We start from the raw sequence: 9,808 nt of genomic DNA, 5'->3' as shown, positions 1-9,808 counted from the left end.
ATTTTTTTGTTTCTGCTTTTGAATGTCTTTGTCCTTTTTCATAAATTGAGTTAATTGAATTTCAGTTAAGAACTTTACATGTATCAAAACATATTAATAATACCAGTTTGAAAAATGAGAGGAAGAAGATCTTGTTTTAGAGAATTCAAAGACCAATAATAAATGATTTTTTAAAAGAGAGGAGAGGAGGCAAACCAAAATGAAATATTTGCAGCTCAATTCCCAAGGTATTCTAAGTTGCACATAGCTGTTCTCCTGGGAAGCTTTAACTACTCAGTTATTTCCTGAGTTACAAATATAGCCAACTCTAGAGCATCAACAAGGACCCTAAATTATGTAAAGGAAATCTTTATGATTCAGATAGTTGAAAATTCAATGAAAGTAATAACTCTGCTAAAGCTAATATTTGCTAATAAGGTATTGGTGGAGAATATATATGAGAGCTTCTGTGGAAGATTTGGTGGGGGGGTGGAATAGAGCTATTTAGAGAAGGTCCAGTATGGAAATATTTCAGTCCAGCACAAGACTGACTTCAAAGGCTGACAGATACATGACACCTGCAGATTGTTTCTAATTGGAAGATGGTGCCACGCTAACAGTGGCTGGATTTGGGGAGTTATATTAAATACACAGAAATACATGTGTCAGTTTGTGTGCATGTGTGTATATAAGTGGGAAGAGGTGTCCTCCAGAGAAGAGGAGAAAACATATACAAATGCATGCAGGATGGGGCTCTTGAGAAAACAGCATTTAAAACCAAACTAAGGAAGGTGTGGGGTCTCCTGAAAATGGTGTCACCTGAAGCAGAAAATCAGCTGCAGGATGATGATGTGTTGTGGTTTCAGCCATGACCGATGATATATGAGTCCATCAGAACAGTGCTCATTGTGTCCTGAAGCAAGCAAAGGGAACTTCCTTCCCCACAAACACAATGAGGGCTCTACCTGAATGCAGAGAGCAACTTCACACACCTCACCACCCAAGTGAGGCAGTCAGGCAGAAGACAGTTCAGAACAGAGCATCTGATAGGATGAAGGAAAATAAAGGGAGTGATTTCTGTGGAAAGATGGCTGTGCAAAGAGGGGAAATCGCTTACAATCACAAAAGAGGGTTAAACTGCATGGCTGTGGGAGGAGAGAGGAGGAGAATTCCTATCATGGTAACAGAAGGTAAAACATAGGGTAGCTAAACATAATTGTGAAAAGAAAGGGTCAGTGGAAAGTTCTATGAGCAAAACAATGAAAGATTGAGCTGGCTTCTTCCCAGACTTCAAGTTATTCTGTAAATTCACAATGTGTTTAAAAATATATTGGTTTCCCAAGGAGACAAGAGCAAGGCCAAAATAAGAGACCAGTGTCTGCCTTCAAGATTCTTATGATCTTAGGTGAATGATAGGATACAAACAACATTAAAAAGATATTTTTCATTTTCATGGATATAATAAAAAGTGTAAATTCACCCATTCATAAATATTTATTAAGTACCTACTAAGTGTCAGACACTCTACTGGTCCCCGTCTCTGCCCTCATGGCATTTTTCAGATGGGGGGAGAAATATTCAATCAACAAATTGTATACTTGTATACTTGCTACAAATTGAACTGGGATGATTTCTGGGACAGTCATATACAGGGGACGGCATGGAAAGCCCTGCTCAGATACACAGTCTACAGATGGGCATTTTCTGAACAAGTGACAATTAACCTAAGGTTGAAAACTGAGAACACCAGGTCAATGTACTGGCTACAGAGAGCATTTTAGGTAGAGGACAGGGCAGATGTGCAGGCCTTGAGTAAAAGGTTGACTCAGGTATGGAAGGGAATGGATGCTACAGTGGCCTAAGCAAGGCAGATGGGAAAATTGGTAGATTCCAGGGGGCTGACAGGTATACATCTCTACTTTAAAAAAGTCTGTATGTTACTCTAGCTGTCATGGGGAATCCTTGAAAAGGTTTAGGTGGAGGCATGACATAATATAAATGATGCTTTTTATAAGGAAATGCTAGTCTTTCATTGAAGAATGAACTGTAGCAGGACAAGAAGCAGAAGGACTATTGTATCCCTGTAGACATGAGAGAAGAGTTATGTGACAACAGGGTCCACAGCCTAAGGAAAGGGTGAGGGAACCAGAATGAATAAAGGGAGTAAGGCATGAATGGACAGTGAAGTGTTGACAATATCGGCAACCAATGCTTCCAAGAATGTTGTCAGCAAAGGTGGAAAGAGAAACGGAGCCCACAAGGGCACAAGGGTCTCCTGAGAGTTTTGTTTTGTTTTGTTTTGTTTTCATTTGATAGTTTGCTTGTTTCTTTTCAGACTAGAAATACTTGAGAACTTATTCATTCATTTTATAAATATTTGTTGAACACCTACTGGGTTCTAGGACTGTTCAAACTTTTATATGCCTACAAATTGCTTGTGCCTCTTACGAATTCACTAGGTCTGGGTGGGGCCCAATATTCTGCATTCCTAACAAGTTATGTAATTATGCTGATGTGCTGGGGACCACCCTTTGAGCAGCCCAAGTTTAGGTACTAGAGATGCAACTGTGAATAAGACAAGGACCTTCTTACATTCCAATATATAAGTATATACTGATAAGACTGATCTTACTGAATGGAGCAACTGATGATGGAAGGAAGAAAAAGGGGATAGCTCATTGATATTACTGTAAAGGTGAAAAACTATGGATCTAGAACCCATGAAAAAGAAAAGGAAATAAAGAAAGAATGGAAATAGGTATGTTTGTGGATCTGGTCATGGGAAATCAAGGAGGTTACTGAATGATGGTTTCTATTTTCTCTGAAATAAAGGGCAAAATTATCAGCCGAAGGTAAATGGGAGAGTAGGAGATAGGAGAAGGATGATGCAAGACAAAGGGGAATAGCTGTTGCAGAAAATGAGAGCAATATTACTGGGGAATTCTACTAGGTTCCCAGGCTGTGCTGAGCTTCATTTGTAGTTCATGGCCAAGGATTTATCATGACAGTGCTCTGCCAGCTTTGAAGATATTCTCCAACACTGCTCAACTGTAGGCGTACAGAATGTAGATGATTTGAGATCATCCAGTGTTGGAGTATGCCAGATGAGCAAGAGAGAAGATGAGGATTAGAGGAACTGAAAATTTGAGTAAAAAAAGAAGATAGGAGGGGCTGGTGGATAGAGAGAACCTGGTGGGTTTGATGCACTGGAAGACTTAATAAGTTCCTTGAGTAAATGAGCTGAAATAGAAGAGACTATACATTATTAAAAGTAAGAATATTCAGTGACATTATAAACATGACCCTTGTCAATGAGGGATTAAAGTATTTAATCATCTAGGTGGATCATCTAGGTGGATCTCGACAATATTGAGAAGAATGGTGGGAGTCAAGAGCTCTTTATGAACTTCAGTGAGATATGTAAACTGAGCATTGTAGACACAGTATGTTATAATGTTAAGGGGAGGGCCCTGGCATCAAACCGATAAGGGCTCTGCTACTTACTAGCAGATAACCCTGGGAACAGCCTTTAATTTAACCACTCACTACCTCATTTCCCCATCTGTGAAGTAGGATGAACATATTTACTTCACAGTATTATTCAATATTATTATGAGCCTGAATGAAGTAATGCCTGAACAAGAGTCAGAATTGTACCCTGCAAATAGTAAGCATTCTTTAAACAGAGCCTGTTCTATTACTACTGTCAAAGAGCTCTGTTGCTTCATTTGGAAAACTATAATTCTATTAGAATTCTATTATCTGGGAGTGTGTGCTAATTTAACCAAGTGATACTGAATCCATTTATTTATCATTTCCCAAGGCATTCTGAAGACTTCTCTTTCTATATTTTCAAATCCATAAAGAATGGTGTCTGGGGTGCCTGGGTGGCTCAGTTGGTTAAGTGTCCGACTCTTGGTTTTGGCTCAGGTCATGATCTCACAGTTTGTGAGTTCAAGCCCCAAGTTGGGTTCTTGCTGACAGTGCATAGCTTGTTTGGGATTCTCTCCCTCCCTCTCACTCTGCCCTTCCTCTGTGTGTTCTCTCTTCCTCTCTCTCTCAAAATAAATAGATTGAAAAAAAAAAAGAATGGTGTTTGCTTTAGGGTTGTTTGAACACAGTTTCAAGACTGGTTATTCTACTGGCTAATAGATCAGAAATAACATGAGATTTACATTTTTAGTGTTACCTAGAAAATCAATCCAGTGCGTTTACATTTTACCTCTAGATTCTTTCACTTCCAATATTTTCATTTTTTTTTTCTGGAAATTGCTAACTCTTCAGAAGTATTCTGCACTTGGCCAATGTAGAGTTCTACAGTAGGATTTCATTTCCCTCTAAGGTTTATTTTCTTAGCTAAAGCCACTGAGACAACTCTAACTTTGTATTTTTATCAGGCCTTGTCCACAGTGTGTTGACACAGTGGTTGATGGGCTAGTTTCTAGATTGATGACCAGTGGTTGGTAAAATGCTGTATTTCTAAAAATACATAATTGAGAGATCAATCAATACAATCGTGCACACCTGCAAGAGAATTCATTTGCCCCGCAGGCCCCTAGTAGCTCATGCGGAGGTGTCCTTGTCTTGGGCAGCTTCACTGTGTAAATGGGCCAAACGTTAGTCCAGAAGACCAGATCCCAGAGCAGACTAAGGCATGCTGCAGGACAGGAGAGTGGTGGGGTAATGGAGGCAAGATCAAAGCTGAATGGTTTGTTTCAAGTCAGAAACTTCAGGGCAATATATTGAATTCTTTTAAGAGACATCTACTGGGGCGCCTGGGTGGCGCAGTCGGTTAAACGTCCGACTTCAGCTCAGGTCATGATCTCGCGGTCCGTGAGTTCGAGCCCCGCATCAGGCTCTGTGCTGATGGCTCAGAGCCTGGAGCCTGCTTCCGATTCTGTGTCTCCTTCTCTCTCTGCCCCTCCCCCCTTCATGCTCTGTCTCTCTCTGTCTCAAAAATAAATAAACGTCAAAAAAAATTAAAAAAAAAAAAAGAGACATCTACTGCACAGATACTGCTGGACACTAAGGAAAAGTGAAAATTATTCAAAAGGCCTCACTTCCAGCCCAAGGAAACACCACCAGCTGGTGAAGCATTGTTTTAGAGACAGTAGTAAGGATTCATCTTAGGATAGATGAAGGATAAGTACAGATTTTAGCAAAGGGCAAACTGGGCACTGGGCAAGCCATTGGTGGATGGTTATCTACTAGTCAGAATCATGGTATGGCTCTGGGATGCCTTCTGTATTTACCTTTTTCCTTGCAAATTTATATCTTAAGAAGTAGTGCTACAGCATAAGGCAAAGCCATTTCAGAAGCTAAGAACCCTTGGGTGAAGAAGAAGTGTCTTTTAAAAGACAGGAATGATAAAAGTTTCTCCTTTTCTGTCACCCAGCCCCATGTCCCTTGCCCTTTTGGTCCTTGCCAATGGTGCAGAATTCCAAGTGGAGTTGTAAAAGGCAATGAGGGTATTCGCTGTCACACCTGCCCACTTGTCAGAGACAGCTGTTACAGAGACAGCCCCGTTGTGGAACAGGGATGCCTTGAGAAGCCACTCAGAACAATTCACGTTATTTATTTGTCACCTGGCTCCAACTCCGCTGTCCCTTCCTCCAAATCCTAAACAGCTTTAAAACTCAGCCTCCCGATTTGTTCATTATAGTTGGCAAAAGAAGGGAGCAAGATGAAATTAAAATGTTTCCCAAGCACACACCATTTTAATTCCATTCAATAGATTATCCTGACATATTTACTCACGGCCATGTCTGTCTCAGTATCATCCATGGAAAAGTATAAATTAAAATTTTAAATTAAAAGCAGAGAGTCTGGGGAGCTTGATATCTTTTTGAAGAATGGAGCAAGTCAGCCACAGGCTCCCAGCATGAGTATCGTGGGAGCAAAGACTCTGGCAAGGCAGAAATTACAGCCCACGGATTTCCCTGCAAATACCTTCCCACATATAATGTAAGGGATCATGGAATCCCAAAGACAGGCAAAACCTCAAAGGTCATTCTTCTTCCTCCAGAATTGTGCATAAACAAACTCCTGCCTTCTGAGTTCAGGTGAAACTTATCAGAAACTGCTAAAGGACTTTCTTATTTATGAAACCAAAAATTATGCTGGAAATAGATGAGCTTTTATGCTATCCTACAGGATTTCAGTGTAATATACTAATTAAGAGAATAAATACTTTAATAAGAGGTATATTAATTCTATCACAGGTCTATAATTTATCAAACTCCTTGTCTTTCATGAGCATTAGTTTTCTAATTTATAAAATGGAAATAGCATTTAAAATCATAGATATGGCAAATATTAAAAAATAATTCTTTTACTATTATCACAGTTCTGAGAGCCTAGTAGTTAATAAATGTTTGCTATTACATTTCTGTAATTACTCAAAACTAAAGAATAATGATATACCAAACATTATAATAATTTTGACTTGCCCTTAGTACTCATTTTCCAATGTACACATACATCATTATAAAGTTTGGAAAATTAAGTAAGGAGTGTACTTTTTTGGATCTCAGCACATATACAATTCTGTCTCAAGTTTGGAAGTAGATATTGCATGTGTTCAAGTAATTGTGGCTTCATGGCCAACTAGGAGGCCAATAAGTTTGTTTGATTCATCTTGTGCCACCCTAAACAGACTACACATCTGAACAAAACCTTATTTGAGTTTTTAAAAATAACACCCTCATTAAATAGACAGATGGGCAAGGACAGATGGAGGAGGAGGGATGGGAAGTGATACTTTTTTCCAGTGCTTCTCCATTCTTATAAGCACTTCTCCTGTAGAATGTCAACTCTGCCTGTTTAAAAATATATATGTCATATATTTTTAATACACCAATCATCTTTTCTGGAATAGTGGCTTATTTTGTATAGATTATGAGAATTAATTCCCCTTAAAAAATAAAGTAGAAGGCAGGCAAACTCTTTCCTTGGGCCATGAGATGCCCAAGAGAGCTACTCCCTGGGGGCAGTAAAGTCACAGGGTTAATTTTTGCAAATGTTTCCAGTGTAGGCCCAGAAAGTTGCTGCTTTTAATTTATATCACCTATAGTTCTGTGCCACAGGTTGCCAGTCTGGGATAGAGAGGGTATTCTTCATTCCTGGGACTCTCTGGATTCTCAGAGGGAACCAAAAGAATAGGAAGTCTTATCTGAAAGCACCCTGAATTTCTCTGGCCTTCCCCTATTTGACTTCTGTGTTAAGGGCAGAAACCTGTATGGATAGTACTCCAAACACGTTTGCAAACCATTAAGCCAGGCTGAGCTTATGGAATTGTGTATAGAGGAGAATGTTCTCATGGAAACTTGTTACTTAAAGAAAGGTTTGCCATGAAACCCAATTACTCTTTGTAATGTGGAAAGGCTGAGGTTCCTATTCACGAATTTTAAATAAATAAATGGATAGACAAAGAAAAAGAGAGAGGGGAAAAGAGGGAGAAAAAAAGGAAAAGGGAAGAAGGATAAAAGAAGAAACAGAAAAGAATAAATCTTTAGATTGGTTGAAAACATATATAATTAATTTACTTTATACTTTTCAGCCGATGGATGTGCCTGCTTAATTGTGTTCTATTCAGGGGAATGTTAAGAATAATTATGTACTTTCCAAGCACACATTGACTGATTCCAGTTATTTTTTGACAATTCCTTTGAAACACTTCATTTCCTGGGCATCCAACAGATCTGCCCTTAAAGCCTGACCTTACACTGTCCTTGCCATCAGTGGTCCTGGGTGCCCCACACTCCTCCTGTCACACACCCCTCACCTAGCACAAGTCCTAGCTAGATAGGTCACATGTCCAAGAAAGAGTTTTCTTCCACTCAAATTAACTGTGGGAAAGCAAGCAGAGTCTGGTTAAGTTAAGCCCTAGGGGATTCGAGCAGAGTGGAGAATTACTCCTGTCTCAGTTCATTATAATGAATAATAAAGAGATACTTACATGTGCTTTTTGGTAAATTATTCATCTTGTGCACTGAAGAATCAGGGCAGTAATACGTAAGGGAGACAACTGGTGCATCTGGGTTCCTATAAATACTCAATCTAACGCATTTCCAAAGACCCATCTCCTCCCCTCATTAAGAATTAGGTAGTTGGGGATGTTGGAAATAAAAGGCTTAAATCAGACACTTCCACCTCCCTCTTTGCTCTGAATGTGCAGCTCCCCATAAATATGAGGCTGTTTATAACATATTTGTTATTTTATTGTAGCTCCAAAGTCACTTGAAGCAACCTGAGGAGCTCAGCAGGACCTCCACTTTGCTTTCTGCAGCCATCCTCAGGAGGTAATTAGGAGAGTAAGAATTGTTTCCAAACCAATAAAGCTCCTCCAGGGCCCTGCACCTACCATGTTCACCAAACCCCTGATTCTTATCTACTAAGGGTAGATCAAACCCGTCTTAAAAGAGAAAACATGTTTAGCTTGGTTCTTCACTGCTTCCTACTAGATTTAACTGTCACTGTTATTTGTTCATGCTTAGAAGGAAACAGGCTGAGGCATTTTGAAAATGCTCACCAAGAGCCTCACCATCACTCGTGTGTCAGGGTAAATGAACAAGGGGAATAAGAGAGTCTGAGGTCTTAGATTTCACTCCTTTACCCAACATAAGATTTTGCTCTTTCCATGCCTTCATCTGTTGAATTTTAGAAAATAAAAAAGTCCTGGGGCACCTGGGTGGCTCGGTCAGTTAAGCATCCGACTTTGGCTCAAGTCATGATCTCGCGGTCCGGGAGTTCGAGCCCCGCGTCGGGTTCTGTGCTGACAGCTCAGAGCCTGGAGCCTGCTTCAGATTCTGTGTCTCCCTCTCTCTCTCACCCTCCCCTGTTCATGCTCTGTCTCTCTTTGTCTCAAAAATAAATAAACATTAAAAAAAAATTTTTTTGAAAAAAAAAATCCTGTCATTTGTCTTGTTGATATTTTCAATTATTCATACTATTATTAATAAAGTTAATGTTTTAAAGCTCATAGTTGTGTTTTGCACAAGACACCTTTATTCCTGTGTGATTGGTTCCATCCTTTCTTACATTGGGGCAATTAATGGTTTACTCATACCTTTAGCTTGCCTTTATAGGACAACACTTACAACTGAGGCTCATAAAACAAAACAAAACATAGAGATGGTTAATGATCATCATCACGATGATAACAATGGTGATGAAACAGTGGAACATATAGGGAGGAAAAGACCAAAGAGACTTGGGGTAGGTGGGACATCAAACATCTGAGAATATCTTTATAACTGGGTCTCAAGACCCAGGGAAGGAACCAACCAACAGTAATTTGTAAACAGAAAGAATTGGGGCATCTGGGTGGCTAGGTCGTTTAAACGTCCGACTTCAGCTCAGGTCATGATCTCATGGTCTGTGAGTTTGAGCCCCGCGTCGGGCTCTGTGCTGACAGCTCAGAGCCTGAGGCCTGTTTCAGATTCTGTGTCTCCCTCTCTCTCTCTACCCCTCCCCTGTTCATACTCTGTCTCTCTCTGTCTCAAAAATAAATAAAAAACGTTAAAAAAAATTTAAAAAGAAAGAATCAAGAACCTGAGCAAGAGTTCAAGATTACATTGATGACCAAGAGACCATATAAAGCTACTCAACTAAATCCAGGTTTATTAGCTCCATTCTTGCTACAGTGGGGACCAGGGGAAATTAATGGGAGTCCTGTTTTTAAAAGGGGGAGGGCACCCTCAGAGGGAAGCCACATTCTGCTTAACCACTAGATATTGGGAGCTATGATGTAGACAGGAAGAAACACTTGCCAGGAACCATTTATTCTTTCTTTATTTTTTTAAAGTTTATTTATTTTTGAGAGAGACAG

General features: G+C 39.7%; 1 protein-coding gene across 3 annotated transcripts in view; it reads right to left on the bottom strand.

Moving 5' to 3' along the window:
• OPCML (opioid binding protein/cell adhesion molecule like) overlaps positions 1-9,808 on the bottom strand; it is a 496,230-nt gene that overhangs the window by 220,573 nt on the left and 265,849 nt on the right. The gene's annotated exons all lie outside the window — the stretch shown is intronic.

The sequence above is a fragment of the Panthera uncia genome, chromosome D1, assembly GCF_023721935.1.
Source record: "Panthera uncia isolate 11264 chromosome D1, Puncia_PCG_1.0, whole genome shotgun sequence".
Classification (NCBI taxonomy): Eukaryota; Metazoa; Chordata; class Mammalia; order Carnivora; family Felidae; genus Panthera; species Panthera uncia.
Note: the sequence above shows the minus strand (reverse complement) of the source record. Positions and strands in the feature narration are given on the sequence as shown.